Raw genomic sequence first — 26,346 nt, forward strand, 5'->3', positions numbered from 1 at the left:
AAAACCCTCTCATTTCACTTTCTTTCTCTCCCTCTCCCTATTTCCCTTTCTCTTCTCATTTCCAAAGTTTCGAAGATAAGCAAATGGAATCTGTGCCTATTCTCTCCTCTTGGTGAATGTGGAAATACCAGGGATGGAGGTTGTTTTCTGGCTCCAGTGATGGTTGCTTCTCAAGTCTACATAAAATGATCAGGAGACTAGAAAGGTCAAGCACAGCGGGTGATGAGGGCTACTGGAGTCTCAGGGACCTTTATGTAGATGTAAAGTGATTCAAGTATGTTCCATGTTATCTTATTTAATATTCATCAAATTCTCTCCTGGGAGTATGCGCCATGATCTCATTTTTAAATATAAAGAAATTAGGGCTCAAAAGATTGAGTAGCTTATTCTATCTTCCACAGCTATTGAAGTCAGAGCTGGAATTCAAATTCTCACTGATCTTTCAGTTCCTTAGCTATACCATGCCCTTTCCTACCTCAAAACCTTTGGACATGCTGATCCCTGTGCCTGGAATGCTCTTTTCCACTCTTTTCATGGCTAATTTGTCTCATCCTTTGGGGTCTTAGCTTAAATGCCTTTCTCATGGACATCTTCTTTACTTATCTTATCTATAATATCTACACACTCTCATCCCATAAAGATTACCACAGTCTGTGATTATTTTATTTGATCTCTCTCCTCCTAGATGATACATTCCATTAGAATGAGAATTGAAGCTGTTTTATTTGCATTGATTTACATAGGAATATTCTACCTATTCTCAGCATATAGAGGACTTAATAAATATTTGTTGGCTAGATGGATGGATGGACGGACAGATGGACAAATTTTATACCAGATCTAGTTCAGTTTCACTGATTCACTTGGCTCCCACTTGTTGAAACATGAGGTTAAAAATGAAAGTTCTCTTCTATTTACAATAGCCAAGACATGGAAACAACCTAAATGTCCATTGACAGATGAATGGATAAAGAAGATGTGGTATATATATACACACACCCCATGGAATATTGCTCAGCCATAAAAAATGAAATAATGCCGTTTACAGCAACATGGATAGACCTAGAGATTATCATATTAAGTGAAGTAAGTGAGAAAGAGACAAATACTATATGATATCACTTATATGTGGAATCTGAAATATGACCCAAATGAACCAGTCTATGAAACAGAAACAGACCTGTGGTTGCCAAGGGGGAGGGGCGGTGGGGAAGGGAAGGATTGGGAGTTTGAGGTTAGCAGATGCAAACTATTATATACAGGATGGATAAACAACAAGGTCCTACTGTATAGCACAGGGAACTATCTATATTCAATATCCTGTGATAAACCATAATGGAAAAGAATATGAAAAAGAATATATAGGGCTTCCCTGGTGGCACAGTGGTTGAGAGCCCGCCTGCCGATGCAGGGGATGCGGGTTTGTGCCCCGGTCCAGGAGGATCCCGCATGCCGCGGAGCGGCTGGGCCCGTGAGACATGGCCGCTGAGCCTGCGCGTCCAGAGCCTGTGCTCCACAACAGGAGAGGCCACAACGGTGAGAGGCCCACGTACCGCAAAAAATAAATAAATAAATAAAAATAATATATATATGTATAACCGAATCACTTCGCTGTACAGCAGAAATTAACACAACATTGTAAATCAACTATACTTCAATAAAATTTTTTTAAAAAATGAAAGTGCCCTTCTGAGTCTAAACTGACCCCTTTGCCCATATTTAAAAGACTGTTTTGATAATTACTGAATTTATGAGGGGGGGAAAGCAAATGTTACGCTTTTACAAAATGCTATAGAAAGGTGATCAGTGGTTGCTGAGGATTTGGAGCAGACTGGTATTCATTTACCAGACCTACTTATGCCAAGCACTGTGTCTGCCATGAAGTCCTCATACAATTTGTTTTTGACGGCATTTGCCAATGTTTGATGTATTCAGTGATGTTTTGAGGATGATCCTATTAGGAGCTACATTTTACCTGATTCACTAGGAAGAATTTCAAAGTCAAGTCTTAATGTAAGTAGGAGTTGGTGTTGCAATATTTTTCTTGTAATATTAACTCAGTACGCTGAGGGAAGAAATCTTGAGTAGAATGGGTTCCCAAGCCTGACCCTCAAGCATCTATCTTGCTTCTAGCCTCATTGGTTTAACTTTAGGATTTCAAGAGAGGGAACAGAGGTTAGGATAAGAAAAGCATCGCAAGAGAGAATGAGCTAGGAAACCTAGCTGTGGAATTACAGCCTCCAAAAATAACACCAGAGCACAGTTACCTGTCCACACACACACACACACACATCCAGCCCTGCCTCTGAGTAAGTACCACCTCATCTCCCACACTCACTCCTTCCAGGCATGTTCCCAGAGAGAGTCATCAAGAGGAAGGAAACACTGTAATTCTTTCAGCTCCAGTGGGATCCACCCCCATTTCTAGGGCCAGCTGAGTGATTTGCCAAAACCAAGGGCTCTGCTCTGAACTCACCGAACCGCATTAGCACTGGCCGTGGTTTATTTAATGACTTTAGGAAATAATAGAAAAAGCAGTTGATTTGAAAAGACAACCACACTGCATCTGTAAATTATTTCTAGGTATGGGTCTAGTTTATTTTTCCTTTTGTTCCTCCCAGCTCTCTCCCTTTGCTTTCAGGGATAGAAAGGGAAACTGTATACTCTGAGAGTCTGGATTTGACTACACTTTGCTACCCTTATTCAGCATGTCAGTTTCAGGAAGCACTCTTCCACCCATGAGTTCTCTGTCCTTTGTACTGCCACTTACAATAAAATATCAGAAGAATTTTGTACATGAGTTTTAGATACAGGAAGAAATACTTACCACGTTCCTGGAATGAATTTTAAAAATCATCTGTTTTGCTTTCCTAAAACAAGAATCAGTATTTGTTCTTGTTTGCATATGCCCCAGGGAATTTCTGGAAGGTGATACAGGAAGCTAAGAACAAGGGTAACCCATTAGGGGAGAATGAGGTCATTGGGGGGGACAATGACCGGGGCGGGGGTGGGGGGGGAACGACACTTTTCACTGTATACGTAATGTATACAATGTTTTTGAACCATTGGAATATTATCTACACATAAAAATTAAATGTAAAAAAGTAAATGTTAACTGCTCTTCCCTTAAAAAGGTGCATTTGCAAGGGAACCTAGAACCAGAGAAATATATATGTCTCTCATCATTTATCCCTACACTCACTCCAAATCTTTTTGGATCACATCCATATAATGCATTTTCTTTTCCTCTCAACTTTGGACTAGTAATAGAAAATGTGACATCGCTCCACAATGCTGAGAAAAAAATTGGTTAAAAGAAAAGAAAAGGGGGGAGGAGAGTGGCCAAACTTCACCTTTCAAAAAGAAGAGAGAAGCAGAGGCCCTACTGCCACAGGTACAATTGTAGCCTGTGGCTTCTCAAAAGGGTTCTGCTACTGGCATAGTGAGAGGTGTAACTGCTACTGCGTGACTGATGCTACCCAGGAATCTGCTGTTGGTGACATTTTCCTGAGAATAAACGCCAAGAGACAGAGCCCACCTGGGCTGGCACAGCTATCCGTCCCCACACCAACACCTTTTCTTCCACTACAAAACTATCCTCTCCGAGTCCTACTGCAGACCGGTTTTGAGTTGTTTCACCACAACCACAGCCTGAAGAGCTTGGATCAAATTCATTAATTAGTTCAATTCACACTTCTAACATCAAGACTAAGAGTCTGCCGTAAGTAAGATGCATATGGAATTTCACACATCTTAACGTGTTTTGGGGATTGATATTATTTTTCCTCAGCAAAGATCTCACAAACACTTTTCAATATTTGCATAAAAGTGTCTCTTGTTTGTAAGGAGATACTGGCCAATGTAACACAGCAGCTATTGGGTTAACAAATGACTGTTCATCACAGTTGAAGCACAACAATATCCCACAACATTGTTCTGCTCATTATGTTTTCTGTGTGCCGTACTGAACAGCATCTAACATTTTGCAGTAACATTTTCTCACTAAATCTCACTGTGGTGAACACAAAATGCTGCTTAAATCTTCTTTTTGCGTATAGATTTTCTCTTTTTTTAATTTTAGTAATTTTTTTTCTCTTTTTTTGGCTTCATTTGGTCTTAGTTGCGGCACGCGGGATCTTCATTGAGGCGCACAGGCTTCTCTCCAGTTGTGGCGCGCAGGCTTCTCTTTAGTTGTGGTGTGTGGATTTTCTCTTTCTCACTGAGGCGCGCCAGCTCAGTAGTTGTGTTGCGTGGACTTAGTTGCCCCACAGCATGTGGGATCTTAGTTCCCTAACCAGGGATCGAACCCACGTCCCCTGCACTGGAAGGTGAATTCTTTACCACTGGAGCACCAGGGAAGTCCCTGCATATAGGTTTCCTTATACTCAGTATTGCTTCTGTAAAAATAAAATAACACCCCCTGAGGAAACGTAAAAATAAGAGAAATCCCTTAAGAAGGAATACAGAAAATGGACCAGGTGTGGCTGACAGGGACCAAAAATAAAACGGAGCCAGGCAGTCACGACAGACCTGGGACTGAGTCACGTAATTCTTTCTTAGAAAAACCACACACAAAAAAACCCTATAAGGACTTCTGATTCTGCTAAGGTCCTACCTGGAAAAGCCCCTAATGAGAAGCTTGGATGACAGCCAATCATCTAAAACTTGTGGTCAGGCTGCAAGGGCCATCCAGTTCCCTTATGACTCTCCCAACCGTGGCTTCTGCAGCGTCCCTGGTTTGCAAACCTTGAGAACAACAAAACTGTCCTTTAGGGCTTCCCTGGTGGCGCAGTGGTTGAGAGTCCGCCTGCCGATGCAGGGGACACGGGTTTGTGCCCCGGTCCGGGAAGATTCCACATGCCGCGGAGCGGCTGCACCCGTGACCCATGGCCGCTGAGTCTGTGCGTCCGGAGCCTATTGCTCCACAACGGGAGAGGCCACAACAGTGAGAGGCCCGCGTACCGCAAAAAAACAAACAAACAAAAAAACTGTCCTTTTGCTTCAAGATAACCCTGATTCTTTCCTGGGATTGATTTCTAATTTAGGATGACACTTCGAATAATAACCCATCATCTAAGACATGGAAATATCTTTCTTTAAAAACAGTCATAGAAAGGACTCTGGACCTAAATCTACACCCATAGAACCAAATAGAATTAGAACCAAACTGAATTAGAAATGAGAGACACAGTCATGCTTTTCAAACTGTGTTTCAAGGAGCTGTTATTTCTCATTTTCTAAAAAAGGTATTCCAGATCTTTCTGAGAGTGACGGAGGTGAAATTAACAGAGCGCATTCCAGATGTCCCCACATACATACACACTCTCACTGAGCAGCTCAACTTTCATCTGTTTGTTTTATATTTCAGCTCCACATAAATTTTCATTTGGGAGAAAGGAATTTGCTTAAATAAAACATATAAAACCTCAAAGGTCATCACTTTTAACAATTTTACTTTTACAGATGAAGAAAATGAAAGGTTAAATGAATAAATAGCAATGAAAATACATGTCCCTGCCTCACAAGGTGCTGACTCCAATTAGTCTGCTGTGCCCCTCCCTCCACATTCAAGTTCAGCACAGCTGCAGAGGCAAGTTCTGATTAACACAGCTCCCCAACCTTTGAAGCACTTGCCAGCCAAGCGGAAAAAGCAGGTTAAATTACTGCCGAGTGTGGCTATTCCCTTGCGCTTCTTATTACCTCAGAATTGTGCTGTCGGGTGGAGTTTCACTAATATGTGTTTGGAACAACGTATCACGTCTTCGGAACAACTGTCTGTATGATTTCTTGGAAGTTTGGCATTGACTATGTTTCAAATTTTTCCAAGGTGTCCTTGGTTGTCTCAGCTTCCTAACAGCAGCAGATATCTTAGAGTTCTCAATATGTCAAATGGCAATGAGCACTACACCTTGGCCAAAAGTATTTTTGAAATCAGGGGATTGGCAATGAACTGATAAGGTCTTGGCCAAAAGCATTTCTGAAATCAAGGCCCTGACAATGAGCAGAGAAGCAAAGACATCCCCAAAACTATCCAAGATTATTTGGTGGAGCTGTTTGGATTTTGGTTTAGTTATTTTTTATGGTGTCCAGAAAAGGAGAATTCTCTTCAGTTTAAAAAAATGAAACTCATTAAATTACTCATATGTCTACTCATCTGTTAACAAATTTATTGAGCACCTCCCATGTGCTAAGGTACTGTATTGGACCCTGGAGACACAACAATGAATAAAACAGATCTGATCTCAACCCGTATGTAATTTACAGGCAAATGTGGAAGACAGATATGGCAAACCAATCACATAAATAAATATAACACTGGAACCATGATAGGTACCATGAGAGAGGATTATAAGGTGCTATGGGATAGCATAACAGTGAGCTTAATCAAACTTGGCTGGTGTGGAGAAATGGTTTAGGAATCAGGTAAGGCTCCCTGAGGAAGTGACATTTGGCACCTGAAGGAGAGTTGGAATTACCAGAACAAAGCGAAAGGGATATGAGAAGAGAGTCAGGAAAGTTTTCCCCCAAAGGGTAACTACTGAGCAGGATTTGAAGAATGAGTAAGTGTTTAATAGGACTCACCACTAGAATGTTCTCTCTTGGTTAATGTCAACATCCTAAAGTTGACACTAATTTCTTTTTATCGGATTCTAAGAACTACTGGCACCATTTCTATGTGTCAACTCTATGTTAAAGTAGTTTTCGCGTCTCCTCTCCCTTCTTGCGTTCCCAGAAGAAATCCCGTTCCCAGGCATGTTTTCAATATTTTAATCTTTTGTTTGTTTGTTTGTTTGTTTCTAGGATACTTTTATGTATGTAATAAGTCTCTGAGCAATAACTTCATCCTCAAATTTCCTTCCGAGAAGATAGTGGGCAATTAACGAAAAGATACCAACATGCACAAGCCTGGAAATACCCAAAGGAAGTTGCTAACTTTTTACATGCACAGTTGGGAGTTAGGCAAGGACACCCTTGATATGACTAGGCTGAGTCTCTCTAACAACAAACTGCTCTCACTCAGGAGTTGCTCCAAGCCTGTTTGCCCCAAGGGCATGCCCATTTCCCATCCCCGCCTCCCTGACAAACAGGATCCTCGTCGACTGACTGCCGGAGGAGACAGCATCCCACCCCACCACCCGGTGAACGCCAGAAATTTTCCATCCAGGATAAATACCGCATGCTCTAGTTAGAACATCAGAATTGTCACCAGTCAGCAAGCAAGTTTCTATTTTATACAGGAGTAGACACAGCATCCACAGAGTGTGACTTCACTAAATGCCCAGCACACATGCACACTTACACGCAAAACTCCATTTCTGTAAGGCGGGGCTGGAGGAGGCATGGCACCATCAAATCAAGGGTTGTTTAAACTGGAAAAGACTTTAGAGATTGCCTGGTGCAAGCCTCCCACTTTATAAAGGGCAAACTGAGGCCCATGGAAAAGAGACTGGCCAGTGGTCACACAAAGGCTAATGGCAAAGCCAGCCCTCAAGTGTGAATTTCTCCCCAGGGCCTTTTCTGTCACCCCGGGGTAGCAGGGTAAATGGACAAACCTTTAATGTGAGGGAATTTGGAATGTGCATCATTTTGACAGGATGGTACCTGAAGAATCCTGGAGCTTGGCAGAAACTGGGCCAAGAGAGAGAAGACATTGAGGAGAGGCAGCCAAAAAGCTGGGAAGGGTACAGGACAGAGAGAGTGGGAATTCCCAGAAATGAGGTTTGCCCACCTCGTAAATCCCCGCAAGCCTTACAATGCTGCCTTATAATCTTTCCTGTCATTTCGCCCCGAGAGAGGGATGCTCTCTAATTGAATCGTATTCGTCCATTGCCAGCAAATTTATCTGGTGTGAGAGGAATCCATCTTTGGAGCCAGGCCACCTTCTCTTTCTGGGTTCTTCTGCTTCAATCACCTGCCAATTTCCCTTCTCCCTTCTGCTGCCAAAAGATGTGCACAGACGTACATACTCACTCCCACAACCAAATATCTCTATCGTCCAAGACAGAATTCAACAAGCTCTTTAACTCCTAAGTTCCCTGTTCTCCAGATCCCAATAAGGAAGGCAATTTGGGTTGATCTGCTTGCACAAAAAAGAGAAGAAGAATTTAAGAATAGCTTAAAGTGACAACTCTGAGAGCTATCAGAAGAGCAAACCAAAGAAGTGAGTCTGTAATGGGAGAAGTTCAGGACCACGATCATTTCTAAGAAGAGACGGACAAAGAAAGAGGGCTAGCGTTCTCAGCAGGCTTCAGATTATACCGTGTCGGGAAGAAAGATAACACTGTTTATTACAGACTACGTAATAGGTACTATGCAAGGTGTTTTACAAACTTCGTGCGCTTGAATTCTTTGTGCACTTGAAGGAAGGGATTTATATTCCATTCTATAGGTTAAAAAAAGAAACTCACAGATGTTCTGTAATATGCCCAGCGACAGACAAATAGAATTTGAACCCATGTCTCACTAAGTTCCATAACCCGTCACAATGCTTCACTCCAAACACCACAAGAGAATTCTATTTTGCCCTTTGTCCACTATTGTATCTCTAGCAATTAGCACCGTGCCTGGCATATAACAGCTCTTCAATAATCGCGGATGAAGGAATAAATAAATAAATGAATAAATAAATAAATAAGCAAGCAAGCAAGCCTGGCCTTCGATGAGTGAATTTATTCAATAAGCACTTACTTAATAAGTACTATGAGCTGGGCCCTATGCTGCCTTCTGTGGACGAAGAAAAGAATAAAATATGGTTTCTGCCTTCAAGAAGCTTACAGTCTGGCCATCCAAAGGCATGAATATACACAAATCCACAAAGGAAAACACTGACAGATTGCACTATAGAAAATGCCAAAATCTTTTCTAAAATAAATAGCCAACTGCAGTAGATTGAAATATAATGGTCACAATAATTTGCATTTCCTTCCATTGAGAAGTGAAATCTACTTCTTTACCCCTTGAATCTAGGCTTGGCCATGAGACTATCCTTGACCAATGAAACATTAGCAAATGTGACAAAAACAGAGGCTTTAAAAGTGCTTTTCCCCTGGGCCTGCCCCCTCCTACTGCTGTATGGGACCCTGAGACCACCATGAAGAAAAGCCCAGACTAATCCACTGGAGGATGAGAGACCACATGATAGACACATGAGCCATTCCAGCTGAGGCCCAATAGACCAAATGCCAGATATGTGCATTAACCATCCTAGACCATCCAGCCCCAGCCAAGCCATCAGCTGACTACAGATATCAGCCAATCCACCCTAGAGCAAAGAACTTTCCAGCTGACCCACAGAATCTAAGATATAATAAATGTTTGTTGTTTCACCATTACGTTTTCAGATGACTGTTACTCAACAAAAATTAACTGATACAATAATTACCATATGAAATGATAATTAATTTGACTACAAATCCCAAAACACAAACTAAAAGGACATCCCATTATTCGTCTATCAAATTAACTAACAATAGAGAGGGTCATAATATCTAGTGCTAGCAGATAAACAGGAAGGTTTACACCATTGGTGTAATAGATAAAAAGGCCAAATGGGAAAAATATTGTTATGGATAAAACTTAAGGAGTTAATATGTATAATACATAAGTAAATTCTATAAATTAATAAATCAGTAGTAATTCACAGAGGAAGATACACAAATAGGCAACTGTAGTAAATTGGAAAAAAGGGTCACGATATTTCTAATACTCCTTGGAAATGCATTTCTGGGACATGCTTGCAAATCTATAGTTGTAAAGTTACATAAAAGCTAACCCTAATTCATCACATTATATGTCAGGCACTTTTCCATGTGTGTAACATAATAACTTAATCCTCGTGGAACCTTATGGAATAGGCACTATGATTATCTTTTACAGATTATTTTACAGAAAAGGAGACTAAGACAAAAAGAGGTTAAATACTTGGTCATTGTCATACAGGTAATTAGTGGTAGAACTGAGATTCAAATTTAGGCACACTGATTTCAAAACCCACTCTTTTAATGATTAAACTATACACATATTACACTGGTTCATATCAAAAATGGATCTTCTAACAATTCAGTGAGGAAAGTTTAGTCTTTTCAACAATAGTGTCAGAACAACTGGACATCCATATGCCAGAAAAAAAAAAAGCCCTAAACTAAAACCTCCCACCTTGTACAAAAATTAAATGAAAATGGATCATGTAAAATGTAAAACTATAAAACTTTTGGGATATGGGAGAAAAATCTTCATGATGTTGGAGTTAGGCAGTGAGTTGTTAGCTATGACACCAAAAGTGTGATCTGTAAAGAAAAACATTGATAAATTGGATTTTATCAAGATTTCAAACTTTGATCTATGAGAGACACTGTTAAAATCAAAATACAAACTCCAGACTGGGAGAAAACATAGCTGACAAACAACTTACATCCAGAATATATCTTAAAACTCTCAAAACTTAACAGTAAGAAAACAAACAATTCAATTTTTTTAATGGGCAAAAGATTAGAGACACTTCACCAAAGAAGATATGTGGATGGCAAATAAGTACACAGAAAGATGGTCAGTATCATTATCCACTAGGAAAATGCTAATTAAAACCATGTGAGACACCACTGCACACCCATTAGAAAGGCTCAGAAAAACCCTGACAATACCAAGTGCTAGCTAGAATATGTAGCAACTGTAACTCAATCACTGCTGGTGGTATGTAAAATGGATGGTCCAGTCACTGTGGAAAATGGTTTAATCATTTTTTATAAAGTTAACTATACATTTATCACATCACCCGGCAATCCCACTCCTATGTATTTACCCTACAGAAATGAAAATTTATGTTCATACAGTGAATGTTTATAGCAGCTCCATTTATTCATAATCACCCCTAACTGGAGAAACTCAAATGTTCTTCAACAGACAAACGCATAAACAGCCGTTGTACATCCAGACAACGGAATACTACTCAGAAATAAAAAGGGGTTAGACTATTAATACTTGCAACAATATGGCATTATGCTGAGTAAAAGAACCAATATAAAAAGGCTACATACTGTATGAATGCCTTTATATAACGTTCTGGAAAAGGTAAGCCTATAGGATGAAGAGCAGATGAGTGGTTGCCAGGGATTAGGAGTAGGAGAGATGTGACTAAAAAGGGCAGCACAAAAAAGATTTCAGGGGGTGATGGAATTGTTCTCTATTCTAACTTGGGGGCAGCTGCATTAAAACTCATAAAGCTGGGGCTTCCCTGGTGGCGCAGTGGTTGAGAGTCCGCCTGCCGATACAGGCGACACGGGTTCGTACCCCGGCCCGGGATGATCCCACACGCCGTGGAGCGGCTGGGCCCGTGAGCCATGGCCGCTGAGCCTGCGCAGTCCGGAGCCTGTTGCTCCGCAACGGGAGAGGCCACAACAGTGAGAGGCCCGCGTACCGCAAAAAAAAAAAAACAAAAACAAAAACAAAAACTCATAAAGCTGTACACACAACATAACTTAACTGTATTTTAATTTTTAAAATTATAGTAAAAAGGTATCCTCCATAATTACCAATACAGATATGCAAAGATACGGCAAGAATATTCACTGCAGCCTACAGCCTCGACTGGAAGCAACACAAAGTTCATGAATGAGAGCACGGCTAAATAAATGATGGTTCATACATTTAATTGAATATTATGTTTGCATGGAATTATACCTTTGATATATTAAGTGAAGAAAAGATGCAGAACAGTATGTTTGATCTCATTTTTGTCAAAATATTGAGAAAAGCCTAGAAGTCACACACCAGTAGTGGTACTTCTGGCTAATGAAATTGCCAGGCTCAGGGATCAGGGGTGGGGTGAGGAGGAAGGGCAGATGTTCACTTATTGTTTTACATATTTAGTATTGTCTCTCTTTTGTAATATTAAAATGAAGACTTTTATTATAAAAACACATGCAACTAATCAACCTAATGGCAGTTTTTTGCTTAATTATTTACACATCTGTCTCCTTCCTTAGACAGTGAGCTCCCTGAAGAAAAGACCTCTAGTTTGTTCATCTCTAGCTCCTAGCACCAAGCACTGTGTTTGACAGACCGTGCATATTTTTAATATATTTAAGTTGAATTTGAAGAAATCAACAGTAATTGAAAGTAGAACATCTTTTTTTTCTTTTTGGAATTTTAATTATAAGTCCAAGAATGCTCCTTTGACTAAATTTTGATGTAAATTATCTTGAAAAGATCTTTGTTTACTGACTCTTTTTTAAATTAATTTTTATTGGAGTATAGTTGATTTACAATGTCGTGTTAGTTTCAGGTGCACAGCAAAGTGAATCAGTTATACATATACATATATCCACTCTTTTTTGGATTTTTTTCCCACATTGGTCATTACAGAGTATTGAGTAGAGTTCCCTGTGCTATACAATAGGTTCTTATTAATTATCTATTTTATATATAGTGAAAGTAGTACATCTTAAACCCAGGTGACAATTCTGTGAATTGTTATTAGCCTGGCACCATCAACAGGATAGTGGAGTAGTTAAGAGCTTTGGTCTTGACGTTCTGTCTCATTTTCCTCATCTGTAAAATGGGAGAATAACCTCTAAATCATTGACTTTTTAAAATATTTATTTATTTATTTTTGGCTGTGTTGGGTCTTCGTTGCTGCACGTGGGCTTTCTCTAGTTGTGGCGAGTGGGGGCTACTCTTTGTTGCGGTGCGCAGGCTTCTCACTGCGGTGGCTTCTCTTGTCGCAGAGCACGGGCTCTAGACACGTGAGCTTCAGTAGTTGTGGCACGCGGGTTCAGTAGTTGTGTCTCACAGGCTCTAGAGCACAGGCTCATTAGTTGTGGCACACGGGCTTAGTTGCTCCATGGCATGTGGGATCTTCCCGGGCCAGGGATCAAACCCTTGTCCTCTGCATTGGCAGGCGGATTCTTAACCACTGCACCACCAGGGAAACTCTAAATCATTGACATTTGTGTAAAGAGCTATCTGTATTAGCATGACATGAAGCCAGTTTGATCAAGTTAATCTGTATGAAAATATGGTCTGTGTTAGCCCCAGAGGAAGGGTTTTTTTTTGTTTGTTTGTTTGTTTTAATTTTTAAGTCATCTTGGAGCTAAGTCACCCACAAAAGGAAGAACTTCTAATGGCTTTGTGTCCTGCTGTGTGACCACCCTCCCACACACTTCAAACCCACATGAGCAGGAAACAGGCTGATCATGAGCTAAGGAAGATTCCCTGTGTTTCCTTCTAAAATCCTTTGATTGCTGCCCCCTTTCTTACAGGACTGACCTTAACAGGAAACCAAATCTCTGCACATGCAAGTGATTCTGGAAAAGCAGTTTCACAACCAGCTTGGTGGTGTGGAGGGAGCCTTGGAGAGAGAGATGAGGGGGCTACTCAGAGATGGACACAAGCTGTCACTCCATGGCCCTCTGCCAGCTAACCCTCGGGAAGACCACTGACCTAGCCCAAAGGCCTCCCACCGTGTCCCTGGACCAGAGAAACTTCCTTACATTTTCTTCCTCATCTTTAAAAGTGAGAACTAGGGACTTCCCTGGTGGCACAGTGGTTAAGAATCAGCCTGCCAATGCAGGGGACATGGGTCCGAGCCCTAGTTGCGAAAGCAACTGAGAAAGATGCCGCGGAGCAACTAAGCCCGTGCACCACAACTACTGAGCCTGTGCTCTAGAGCCCGCGAGCCACAACTGCTGAAGCCTGCATGCCTAGAGCCTGTGCTCCGTAACAAGAGAAGCCACCGCAATGAGAAGCCCGTGCACCACAAGGAAGAGTAGCTCCTGCTCACCACAACAAGAGAAAGCCTGCGCACAGCAACAAAGACCCGACGCAGCCAAAAATAAATTAAATAAATAAATAAATACATGTATTAAAAAAATAAATAAAAGTGAGAACTATACTCCGATAAATTTTTTTTTTTAAAGTGACCCTCTGCACAGTCTATAGCTCTTCTACTTTGCTTCACTTTACTCTTAGAGCAGGACAGTAGCTCTGTATTCTGAAGCACCACCCCCACCACTGACTAACCAATGGGGTCATGATCTTAGCTCAGTAGTGAAAGAGGGCTCAGGGACCCTCTAGCCTCATTTCATTTAGTTTAGGAATTCCTTTATTACAATTCTGGAATCTACTGTCCTCTGGGCGTTACCTGAATTATTTCTGTGACTGGAAGTCTCCTATTTGGGAAGCAGCTTGTGAGGCCATATTCCCTCCCCTCCATCAAAAAAAAAAAAAAATCTTGCGTACTTCCAAAGTGCAGATTCATTTGCCAGGTAGAATTCCAACTATAAAATTTATGTCAGTTTTTCCCCTATCAAACTGCAGGCCTGAATGTCTCAAGAGGTGCTAATCTATGTGTCTTTGTTAAGAGAGGCTTCTTGAAAAACCCTGAGTATCATAGTTAGTGTCATCTCCTTGGGCCACAGTGGCAATGACATCATTCCAAACATGTTGGGAGCTCTTCTCAAGGAATCGTCCTTGGAATCTGCACAAGCCATACTGCTTAACTGCATTGCATGAGCCCTCCTCCAATGCTTCTTTTATTTCCCCATCAACTGGCGAACACTTGCTTAGCCTCCAAGGCTTAGCTCATGCTCTCACACACTCTGGGGAGCCTCCCAGATGCCACAGGGCAGAGGCTGTTGTCTTACAGACTGCACAGATATCTAGTAGGCATGGCAGTGTGACAGGCCACGATCCTACATACAGCAGCTGCCTGGGAGTTTATCACTAATGGCTTAGGAAAACAGCTCCTCCTTTATCTTCCCAAGTAGACAATCTAAGATCGACTGAGACTTTTCTGGCAGCAAGGAGACAGAGCCTGTCTGTGCAGTCATTTGAGGGAAAACAGTCCAAAAACATGAAAGCCAAGAGGGAATTTCATTACATGTTTGAGTCAGATACTCTTGGCATAGGCTGGGTCCATTTTCAAGTCAAAGTTAGTATAAAATGTAAACGCCATCGGGTAAGAGTCTCGCTTTCTAAGCCCAAGACATGCTCCGTTTCTTCTCTTCATTTTGACAAGGGGTGCCCTTCACCAGCTGCTCTCCAACCTCCTCCACCCAGCTCTGGGACTGTGGAGGTTACCTGTGACCCGCTGGGTTCAGCTACAAGGGGGATCCAGATGGAGACAGGAGGGTGGTAGGCGAGTGTGATCAGGGTGTTTATTCTCCCACCCCACTGAGCCATCTACAGAAGCCACAACTTGGTGGGGGGTCTTCTCATGCCACTGCTCTATCAGGGTTTGAGAACCACTCCTTCCTCTTGTACCTTCAGGTCTATACGCGTTTCAAGAATCGCTCATGTTTCAGTCGTTCCCTTTATGTAAATGAAATTTTGTGTTGAGGTCTGAGAATTAACCAGATAAAACCATGCTTCCTGTGTCTCGGCAGGGAGACAGGAGCCCAGCTTGGTACCTGCTCCCCCCACCCTTGACAGCTCCTCAGGCACCTCCCTAGACAGGCTATTTCTTTAAGAAGCACAGTTCGCAAATGACTGCTATCAAGTATTTGCTAGTTCTGCTTTGCAATAGCGGTGTGTCAGTTACACATAAATAATTCCTAAAATTATTAGTCGTAATATAAGAGCTATAAATTATTAAGTACCTACCACCTTGTGGATACTTTAAATACATTGTTGTACCTCATTTTCACAATGGCCATGTGCATTAGTCATTTATATCTCATATCACAGATGAGGAAACTGACTTAGACAAAATAAGCAACAGTGATGACTAAATGAGATCTTAAATGTAAAACATCCGGAACAGTGTTAGAACTCATGTCTTCCTTTTCCTTGATAGAGAGCTTGACACAGTAGGTTCTTCATATGTATGCACTGTTTGACTGGGTATACATTTGCCTTAGCACCTTGATCATCCCAGTAGAAAAGTGTAAGCCTATGAATCTTAAATAGCAGTTTTCCTTTGGATCTAATTTCCCATTCATCCTTCTTGCCAAGACTCAGCAAGTGGCCATGGCCTTAGCCCAGAGATTATAGCTTGACCAGCACTATGGAAGACTCCATTTCCATCTTCACAGTGATCTCACCAACTCCCAAGACTTCAGTTATCACCTGTTCCAAGTCTCGGTCTCTAGTTCCAACCTCTTCCCAGCTATAAAACATGTTATAAACAGGCCTCCTGTTCACCTAGGTAGGCGTCTCAACTGCGATATGTCTAGAATGAACTCGGCATCTTCCCCTCTCTTCACCTTCTCTCTCTCCTGATCTCTTAAGTCTCCATCTTTCTAACCACAGATGCTTGAAAACTCTGAGTTATTGTCAACAACTCTCTCTCCCTCACTGTTTACAGTGATTGGATAATCACCATATTCTGCCCATTCTAGCTCAGTACTATCTCTCACATTCAACTCCTTTTCACACCCTCATTCTCTCTCACTTGAACTCCTGCAAAATTTTGGTGCCATTGTCTCTTTAGCCCCAAATGCTCTACAGGCTTTCCTTTCCTAGCCGTTGATGACATTGTTCCTTCTGCCGAGGATGACCTTCCCTACATATATTTATCTGTTCAATTCCAATCTCTTCCAAGATTCAATTCAAATCTCAATGGTAATAGGAACTTATTTTCTATTATTTTGCACAGTTCAAAAAATAAAGTTCAAGTCGGCAGACTGTTGTAACTGAAAATTCAAACCCACTACACCTGTTTTTTTAGTGAACAAAATTAAAGAAAACAAAGGAATTTAAGGTACCCAAATGTGAGGTGATATTTAATTAATTACATCGTGAAATGGAAATGTATATCTTAATAATGAAGTCTGGATCTCAGCTTTAAAATGACATCTGACTAGCACCTTTGATGTAGGCTTTCTCAACTTTCTCCTAAAGACATGGGGAAAAAAAAAAGAGAGAGAATTTCAAATACCTACAGTGCTAACCAAGATTGTCAATCTACCTATTGTCAGCACCTAGTAACCACAAAGACCAATAGGATTAGATAGAGAAAATGAATTTTCATTGTTAAAATATTTTTAATGTCAGAAATTCCTCTTAAAATTAAAAATATATGCTGTAAAAAGTAACTTGGATCTTAAATTCCGGATTAAGGTGGCAAAGAATTTGAAGGGAAAAGGCAGGAGGAGAGAAAGTTAACATGTGCTGAGTCCCTCACTGATACACTGATGTTCAAAGTATGGTTTCACTATTTACTGTTATAAACAGAGAAGTATAGGTTAAAGAGTGTTTTTGAAAAACATAAGGGTAAACCACTAATAAAATAAAAAACAGGAGGCATACGCCAAAAATGACTAGAGAAGATAAATGTAAACAAAATGTAGACCCAGTAAGCAAACGACAGGAAAAAATAAAAGACTAAAAGGAAACAGCAGGAAAGTATATAAAAAAATCAAAGTACAAAACCAAATGTCAGACGTTAAGATTAAACATATTATCTGTGATTTAAAGATATTTAAAATCACCTATAGAATGACAAATACTCTCAGAAAAAATGAAACCTTCCAAGATGATGCTTAAAACAAAACCTTGAAAACAAAGATATGGGCAAAGAACTTATCAAGAAATGAAAAGAAAAAAAATGATGAAAGAGAAGAAAACAAAGGTAACAGTATTAGTTTCAGACAAGTGGATAGAAGGCATGGAATGGGATAAAACCTATTACATAGACTGATAAAAAGTAAAGACCATAATGAAAGCATAGTGGTTATGCATCATTGTGCTATAAATCATATAGAATCAAATACAGAAAAAAACTGGTAAAAGTAAAAAGAATGTGAGAAAAGCACAATAGTTCTGTGCTTTATACCTCTCTCAAATTTTGACTAATGGGGCTTCCCTGGTGGCGCAGTGGTTGAGAATCTGACATGGGTTCGAGCCCTGGTCTGAGAAGATCCCACAGGCTGTGGAGCAACTAGGCCTGTGAGCCACAACTACTGAGCCTGAGCATCTGGAGCCTGTGCTCCGCAACAAGAGAGGCCGTGATAGTGAGAAGCCCACACGTCGCGATGAAGTGTGGTCCCCGCTGACCATAACTAGAGAAAGCCCTCACACAGAAACGAAGACCCAACGCATCCAAAAATAAATAAATTAATTAATTAACAAAATTTTTTTGACTGATGAAGTTGACTAAAAATCAAACTACAATTTAGTAATAATTAGACATATGTGTAGTTATATATGTATCTTTCAGATATATATAACTCTATACATTAAAATATGGAATTTGCCTTTTTCTTCCCCAATCACCCCTGCAGTACTTATCAAAATTGAGTATATCCAATGGAGCAACACATTTAATAGGAGTGAGAGTCCTAAAGATCAGTGGCAAAGGTAAAAGTTGTGTATACATGACACTACTCTTGACAATCCTTTAAATCGGTCATGAAGGATAATGTGGAAGTATATCTTCTATGCACAAATATAACAGCTAGGTTTTCCTCCAGCACTGGGACAGATCACTGTTGCTTTGGATAAGAACCAGATAAAGCAGTTGGCTGGAATTCAGGAACCAGGCAGCACAAAAAGTATTTACCTCCAAACACGGGGGTCACAACTGGAGCATGAGAAGCCACAGAACAGGGACCAAGCTGTCTATGAAGTGAAAGGGCAACTGAAATCACATGCACTATTTTATATTTGTAGACCTTTTAGACCAAACAGGTATAGTTGAACCTGCTTAACTTAACTTGGCATGGCTCAGAGGTGATATTCAAAATATTTACCAACCTGGGCCCATGAACACCGATCTGGGTAGTGAAAAAGGTTCTGAAAGACCCTGATGGGCCAGATATTAACACTTTAGTTGCTGAATTGTGAAGTGGTCCAGAGGTCCTGAGGGAGTGACTTAGGCAGCCAAAGTGGCAGATCAAGGGGAACTTAGGAGACCCAAGCAGCAGTTATTTACCAGATGGCACAGAATTATTTCACTCTTCTAACAGCTGGTACAGATGAACCAGTACTACCCAGTGGAATATCAGCCCTGCTGTAACTCATGCTATCCTAGACACACACACACACATACACACACACACACACACACCCCTCAGTGAAGTCCAACAAAGGGAAACTGTCTTTGCAATAATCCCAAATCACAACAAAACAATCCCACACCACACACAATAAATCAAGTTTAACAACATATCACTGAACAACAAAAAAGAAAATCAACCCGCTAAAAATCATAAAGCAGTATTCTAAATAATCATTAATTCTCAAAAAAAAATAACTGAAAAGCACATGAGGGGGGCTTCCCTGGTGGCGCAGTGGTTGAGAGTCCGCCTGCCGATGCAGGGGACACGGGTTCGTGCCCCGGTCCGAGAAGATCCCACATGCTGCGGAGCGGCTGGACCCGTGAGCCATGGCCACTGAGCCTGCGTGTCCGGACCCTGTGCTCCGCAACGGGAGAGGCCACAACGGTGAGAGGCCCGCGTACCACAAAAAAAAAAAAAAAGCACATGACTTGTTAAGAACCCTATTTTCAAAACTGCTACAATGAGTCCAAAACTACTTTTGGAGAAAAATTTATAGCTTTAAACACTTTTCTTGTTAATGAGTATTTAAAAAACCAAGAAATGTACTCAGGAAACATTTGTGAAAGAACTAACAAGACTTAAGAAAGTCAGGGAGAAAGAAAAACTAACGCTAAATAAGAATATTAATAAACTTAAAAATAGAAAAAGGAGAATTCCGAGAGCTGGTCCTTGGTGTGGGTAAAATTTACAACAGCAAGCCTCTGAAATCTATTTAGAAACTAAAACTGAGAGTAAAACAAGAAGTAAAATAGCTCTTGTGGAAAAGATGCTTTAAATCATAAGAAAATCTCATGTATAATTCTCAGCTAATAAATTTGAAAAATGTATATATAATGATTAGGAAATATAAATCCTTAAACTCAAACTTATGAAGCCTGAATTATCTCATCAAAAATTCACAGGGCCAGCTGGTTTTGCTGATGAGTTTATGTAATGCAAAAAAAAATTTTTTTAATAGAAAGCTACCAGTTCTTTACAGCTAGTAAAATCCTATTACCTAACATAAAATAGCTGAAAAAAGAAAACTACTCCTTATCTCACTTGTGAAAAGGCAAAAAATCCCAAACAAAATATTAGCAAATCAGTTCAGCAGTTTATTAAATGAATCTTCTACAGATACTATGGGTTTATCCTCAGAAGGCAAGAATGGTTTAGTGTATCACAATTGCCTTAGTATATCACTTATTACTTAACAGCCCAACGTGAAATGTATAGGACTTATATGAAAATATCTATGAAATTTTACCAAAGATAAAAAAGATTTAAAGACATGGAGAGATGTTCTGTATCCTTCAGGGGAAAAGCACAATCTTGGAAAGATGATAATTCTTCCTAAATTAATTTATAAATTTAACATAAACCCAATGAGTGACACAAAGAGAAAGAGAAGAAGAAAAGATAAAGGCCAAGCAGCATGATGGGCAGCTGAAGGACTTTAATAAATAGGCTAGTGTGATATTCGTGGTGGAGTCGTTTGGATTGCCACAGTGCAAACCTCCTCTTTTTCTCAACTCAGGAGTTACATGCGTTATACTCACAATGCCTTATCTGTCTGCATGCCTCTGTGTTTGTGATTATGTCTGTCTGTACCTGTGTGTCTGTCTGCATGCAGAAAAAATTGTTGCCATTTTTATTTTTAATTGAAGTAAAAGGCTGAGCTACATGTCGAGGCTGACACCAAGTTCAACAGAGACCACACGTGTAGAAGCGAGCAAGGGAGTGCATGCATTTACTTAAATCAAAACTGAAGCCAGAGCTCAGTGTAGGAGGCAACCATGGGAATGTAAGTGCACTGGGAATTCCAGGGGAAACCTGGAGGAGGGCATTTGAATTCCCCAGGGAGAGATATAAAATTCAATCTTATCTAGAAAATGTTAACCGTGGCTATCTCTGGATGGTGGTATACTGTATACACAAAGTTACAAGATAAACATTTAAAAAATTGAATTCTTTGAAAGGAAAGCAAGTGACTTGTGCTCTACACACTAAGCCTTGGATTTACAGTAGTGTCTTTCATCATGCTGAGGTGTCAGAACTGCCTTCTGTGTGTCCATGTGCCCTGCACAGGGTTATGTTTATCTCAGAGCAGATCACATTGCAGTGGAGCGCTGGGAAGCTTAGCATGGCTGAGCAGCAGAGAGATGCAGTGTGTGGTCAGAGGCTAGGGAATCAATCACCTTGGGTGTGAACCCCAGATCTGCCACGTATTACTTGTATAACACAGGACCATATACAAATTACGTAGCCTTCTGTGCCTCGGGTTGGTCATCTGGAAAATGGAGGTGATGATACTTACCTCTAAGCACGTCACTGAGGATTAATAAATGTATAGATCTACACACTATGAAAAAATCTTTTGTAAGTTTTATGAATGATGTGTGTGGCAAATGGTGGAACGGTCAATAAACAGTGAGGATAATGATTTACGATTTTCTAAAGTTGTGGGACTAATGAAGAGGAAATGGGGTTTGCTCCTCTGCAAAGTAGTCACAACTGTATCCTCCTGAGGTGTGATCCTGCCTGCAGAGCTAATCACAGGGAAAAGCTAACATTTTTAGTATTATTTTCATCTTATATCCAAAGGAAATGAGGTCCCGAGAGTGAGCTAATGAATACTACCCAGCACAATAATGGTGGAGTAGCACAAGGATCCTTTTTAAAATGTATTTCACATCCTTTTTTCCATGTAGTAACACACGAGAGAAGCAACACAAACATGGGCAAGAAATGAGCTCAGTTAGCCTGATTGGTCTCTGGACGCCGGGAACTACATTCCATCCAAGTCCTGGCATTCTGGGCTGCACTGCTAAAGCTCCCATCTTCATTTGTTAGCTCTTCAAATGGACTTGACTTCTAGTAGAGGCCATAAAATTTTAATCTGTGGGTTTTTTTTAATGATGAAATCTGACTCCATCTAAAAATGACACACATTTATAGTCTAAAGTCATCAGTGGGAAACAAGATTGATCATGTGTTCTACAAACTGAAGTCCAAAATCCCTGGATTCAGAATTTTAAAATGTGACTAATCTGCTAAAGTCCTAGGTTTCAAATAGAATTTTTGATTCTCCTAATTTTGGCTGCTAGAGGAGTCAAAAATTGGATTAAACTGACTTTAGTTCTTGGACGGTAGAACGTACAATGTATTCAAAGGAAGCCAGAATGTTTGCTCTATTGCGTGTACTTGAAATTAAAACCTGATTGCTGAGGCTAGTGTGGCTAATTTCAAAATTTTAACGTTTGAAAGGGAGGAACGCTCCAATGGTCAACTTAAAAAGAAATAATCACACATTCAATAATCTCCCCCAAGAGTCTTCAGGTTTTTCTTTTCTTTTTTTTTTTTTTTTGGCCCTGCCACAAGGCTTGCGGGATCTTAGTACTCCGACCAGAGATCGAACCCGGACCCCCTGCAGTGGAAGCGCCCTAACCACTGGACCTCCAAGGAATTCCCAAACTTCAGGTTTATAGGCAGTACATCTCACAGAGTAAATGAGACGATGCTAACTCTCTAATTCAAGTATACATAATATTAATATCCATGCAATAACAGTTCATCCACCCAAAACTCTGCTCTCTAGCAAACAAACTTCAACATAACACTGACAAAAATCAATGTTACAAAGTTCATGACTTAAGATGCATCCCTTTTACTCCTATAAGAGTCTCAAACCTCCATTCAACACCTTACCAGCCTTTACATAGGCATGATTATCCTGTTTCCAGTCTACAACAAATAGAAGAAACAAACTAGCTTGCCACAGCTCATACTTCAGTTTCAAGACCTGTACTTTGAGCCACTACTGATTTAGCCAATAATTCCTCATACATGATACCGGTCTATCACTCCCAGCTCTGGGCTGTTTTGCCAGAGCAAATCCTACAGCTTATGCCAGCGGTTCCCTAAAGTGCTTTTGTGTAAGACATACTTTTAACAAATGTCATATCATAGAGAAGATAATATGTGAACTAAATAGAGTAGAGTTACTCTGGGTGAAGGTGGGGCAAAGGAGAGGCGTAGGGCCCAGAGACGGACAGGCACAGTCTGCATCCTCACCAGCTATGGCAGCCGCATGGCCCCTCCTTGGAACACCCAGAGCTCTATAACACAAGTGTGAAAGCCACTGGCCTACAGCCTAGTGGGAGATTGGTAGAAAATCAGATGTACTCAGGTAATTAGTTTTGATATAAATACCAAAGAGCAGCAATAAGCTGAGAATACTGGCTCTCGGGTTTGGACATGTCACATGGCCACTAAAATTACAAAGGAAGCCATGGTGGAAGACTGTGGAGAGCAGTGGTGGGCTGCATCCCTCAGCTTACTCAATCTCAGTTGACGGTGGCTCCCAAGGTTGTTAAGGAAGATGGTGACGGGAGAGCTAAAGACAGAGCCAGAAGTCACACCACGTTGAAAGATGCCCTTTGACACCAGGCATTCTTGGACATTCCCAACTATTTCATGACCCTAAAAACAAGCCATGACTCTTTTCTCTATTAACAAATAATAGCTTTTCTATACTAACAAAGAGTGTGTGTGTGACACTCAAATCCCATTTCCGATACTTAAATCCTCATCCCTCACACTTCCCTGAATCCTCACTCCATCTCTCAGGGTTAAGTCAAGTAATGAGAAGAGGTCCAGGGATAAGAGGAAAGTATTTGTTTCATACACTACTTGATTGTAATGTGGCAGCATCAGAAGACTTGGGTTAGCTCTGTGACTTCACTTTCCATGGGGTCTCTTCCGGCTTATGGTCAATGATCCCGTGGTTGAGACCTTTATTTTTCTCTTTCAGTCCCCATGACAAAAGGGAGTTTGCACAACTGGGTTTATGTTTAAAGGTGATAATTAACAGATGTTAAAACCAAACAATCAAATCTGTCTCTCTGTCTCTCTCTCTGTATATACAAACACACATGTATACATACATATATATACACAGAGAGATATGATATATATCCTATATCATTAAGAAGTGTGTTGAGTTAACTATAGTGGCTGGATTTTTAAAATGTTTTTCTGTGTCCCCGAATTTTTCTACATGAACATGAATTATTTTTGTGATCAGAAAAATATGTATCTTTAAGGAAGCTAAAGCAAATGCTATAATTTGGAATAACTACCCAGAGTTTTAATCTGTATAGTAGTTTTTATTCCCAAACTTTAAAAATCAACTGAATAGGGCTTCCCTGGTGGTGCAGTGGTTAAGAATTCACCTGCCAATGCAGGGGACACAGGTTCGAGCCCTGGTCTGGGAAGATCCCCTGTGTTGTGGAGCAACTAAGCCTGTGAGCCACAATTACTGAGCCTGCACTCTAAAGCCTGAGAGCCACAACTACTGAGCCCAGTGTTACAACTACTGAAGCCTGCGTGCCTAGAGCCCATGCTCTGCAACAAGAGAAGCCACTGCAATGAGAAGCATGCGCACCGCAACGAAGAGTAACCCCTGCTCGCCACAACTAGAGGAAGCCCGCGCACAGCAACGAAGACACAGCGCAGCCAAAAATAAATAAAAGAAATAAACTTAAAAAAAAAATCAACTGAATACTGTGAAAGAAACATTTCTCATTGTCTTTCCTGGCCTTATTTCAATAAGCCATCTGCATGTCCCAATAAAAATGTCCAAGGAAGAGATTGTTTCTGGAATCCCTTTTCTGTAATAACTCAGCATTAATTAACATCTTTACAATCACAAACATTTTATGACTCAAAATAGATTGCAGTCCTGATAAAGATGGGTCCTTTTATATTTATTTTTATCCTGTTAGGTGATAACAATTTAATAATAAAAATCAACAGAGTATCTCTAAAACCACAAAAATAATATATTTAATGGTCCTTTAGACCATTCAGAATATAAATTACTTTAAAATATATCTCCTTATTATGAAATCCTTCTTAAAACACCAGATCAGGCCTATCCAAACATAGTGAGAAAGGAGAAATGGTTAGAAAGGAACATTGTTACTCTTGTTAACATTTTGATATACATCCTTTCTTTTTTTCCCAGAACATATATAAAGAGAAATTGCAGAAACCAACATATATAATTTTTTTGTATGGTAAAAACCAAATACAATTTCTCTTGAATTTTTACTTACTCCTATGATAATATTTTAGATCTTATTACAACATTTTGCTTTACAGTGCCACATTTCTATCTAAAAAGCTACAGTGTATGAGAGTGAACACTTAACCAACCCCAGCCATGTATTATTAAGTATTCTCTTTTGTTTTTTAAACTTTGCTAAGTTGATATACAAAGATAGTATCTTACTTTGATTTTATTTTAATTTAGAGGGTGAACTTTTTCACATGCTTATTAGCCATTTGCATTTCCTCCTTTTGTGAATTATTTGTTCCTCTCTTTTTTCTATTGATGTTTTGATATTTTTCTATCAATTCCAATAAGCTTCTTTTATGGAAATATTTTAATCTCTTATACAGCATATTTGTTGCAAGTATTTTTCTTTCGTTCTTTGCCTTTTAATTTTGCTTATGTTTGGATTAACAGTTTACATATTTATGAAGCTATATGTATTGATTTCTATTTTTGTGGTTTCTTCCATTGTTTTTAAACATAAAAAGGCCTTTCCCATATGAAAAGTCAACAAATATTCACTTCCATCTTCTTTTGATGGCTTGATTTTTTTTACATTTACTCTTTAATCCATTTGGAATTTGGTATATGGTAACAGATGGGTTTTTTAAACAATTTTTTTTTTTCCAAACAGAAAACTAATTTTCCCAGAGCTATTATTCCTTTCTCCACTGATCTGTGTCCTTTATAGGATATTAAAATTTTATATAGGGCTTCCCTGGTGGCACAGTGGTTAAGAATCCACCTGCCAATGCAGGGGATACGGGTTCGAGCCCTGGTCCAGGAAGATCCCACATGCCGCGGAGCAACTAAGCCTGTGAGCCACAACTACTGAGCCTGTGCTCTAGCGCCTGCGAACCACAACTACTGAAGCCCGCGTGCCTAGAGCCTGTGCTCCGCAACAAGAGAAGTCACCACAGTGAGAAGCCTACGCACCACAACCAAGTTGCTCGCCACAACCAAGTTGTTCCCCGCAACTAGAGAAAGACTGCGTGCAGCAATGAAGACCCAACGCAGCCAAAAGTAAGTAACTAAAAATAAATTTATTTTAAAAAATTTATATAAACTCAGATTTGGTTCTGGCCTATCCAGTCTGTTGATTTGTGTGCTTATACCCTTGGCCTGTACCCCACTGTTATTACACTATTATACTCTGCCTTAAGATCTAGTAGAGCTATTCCCAAGCTCTTTATTCTTCTTTTCCCCAGAACTTTCTCAACTATTCCTCCTGTTCATTCTTCATGATAAAATTCA

The 26,346-nt window shown here is 40.2% G+C and overlaps 1 protein-coding gene across 1 annotated transcript in view; it reads right to left on the bottom strand.

Annotated features, from left to right (window-relative positions):
* The window catches only part of TEK (TEK receptor tyrosine kinase), a 103,847-nt gene that overhangs the window by 61,119 nt on the left and 16,382 nt on the right, over nt 1-26,346 (bottom strand). The window lies entirely within an intron of this gene.

This window comes from Stenella coeruleoalba (assembly GCF_951394435.1).
Source record: "Stenella coeruleoalba genome assembly, chromosome: 7".
NCBI lineage: Eukaryota > Metazoa > Chordata > Mammalia > Artiodactyla > Delphinidae > Stenella > Stenella coeruleoalba.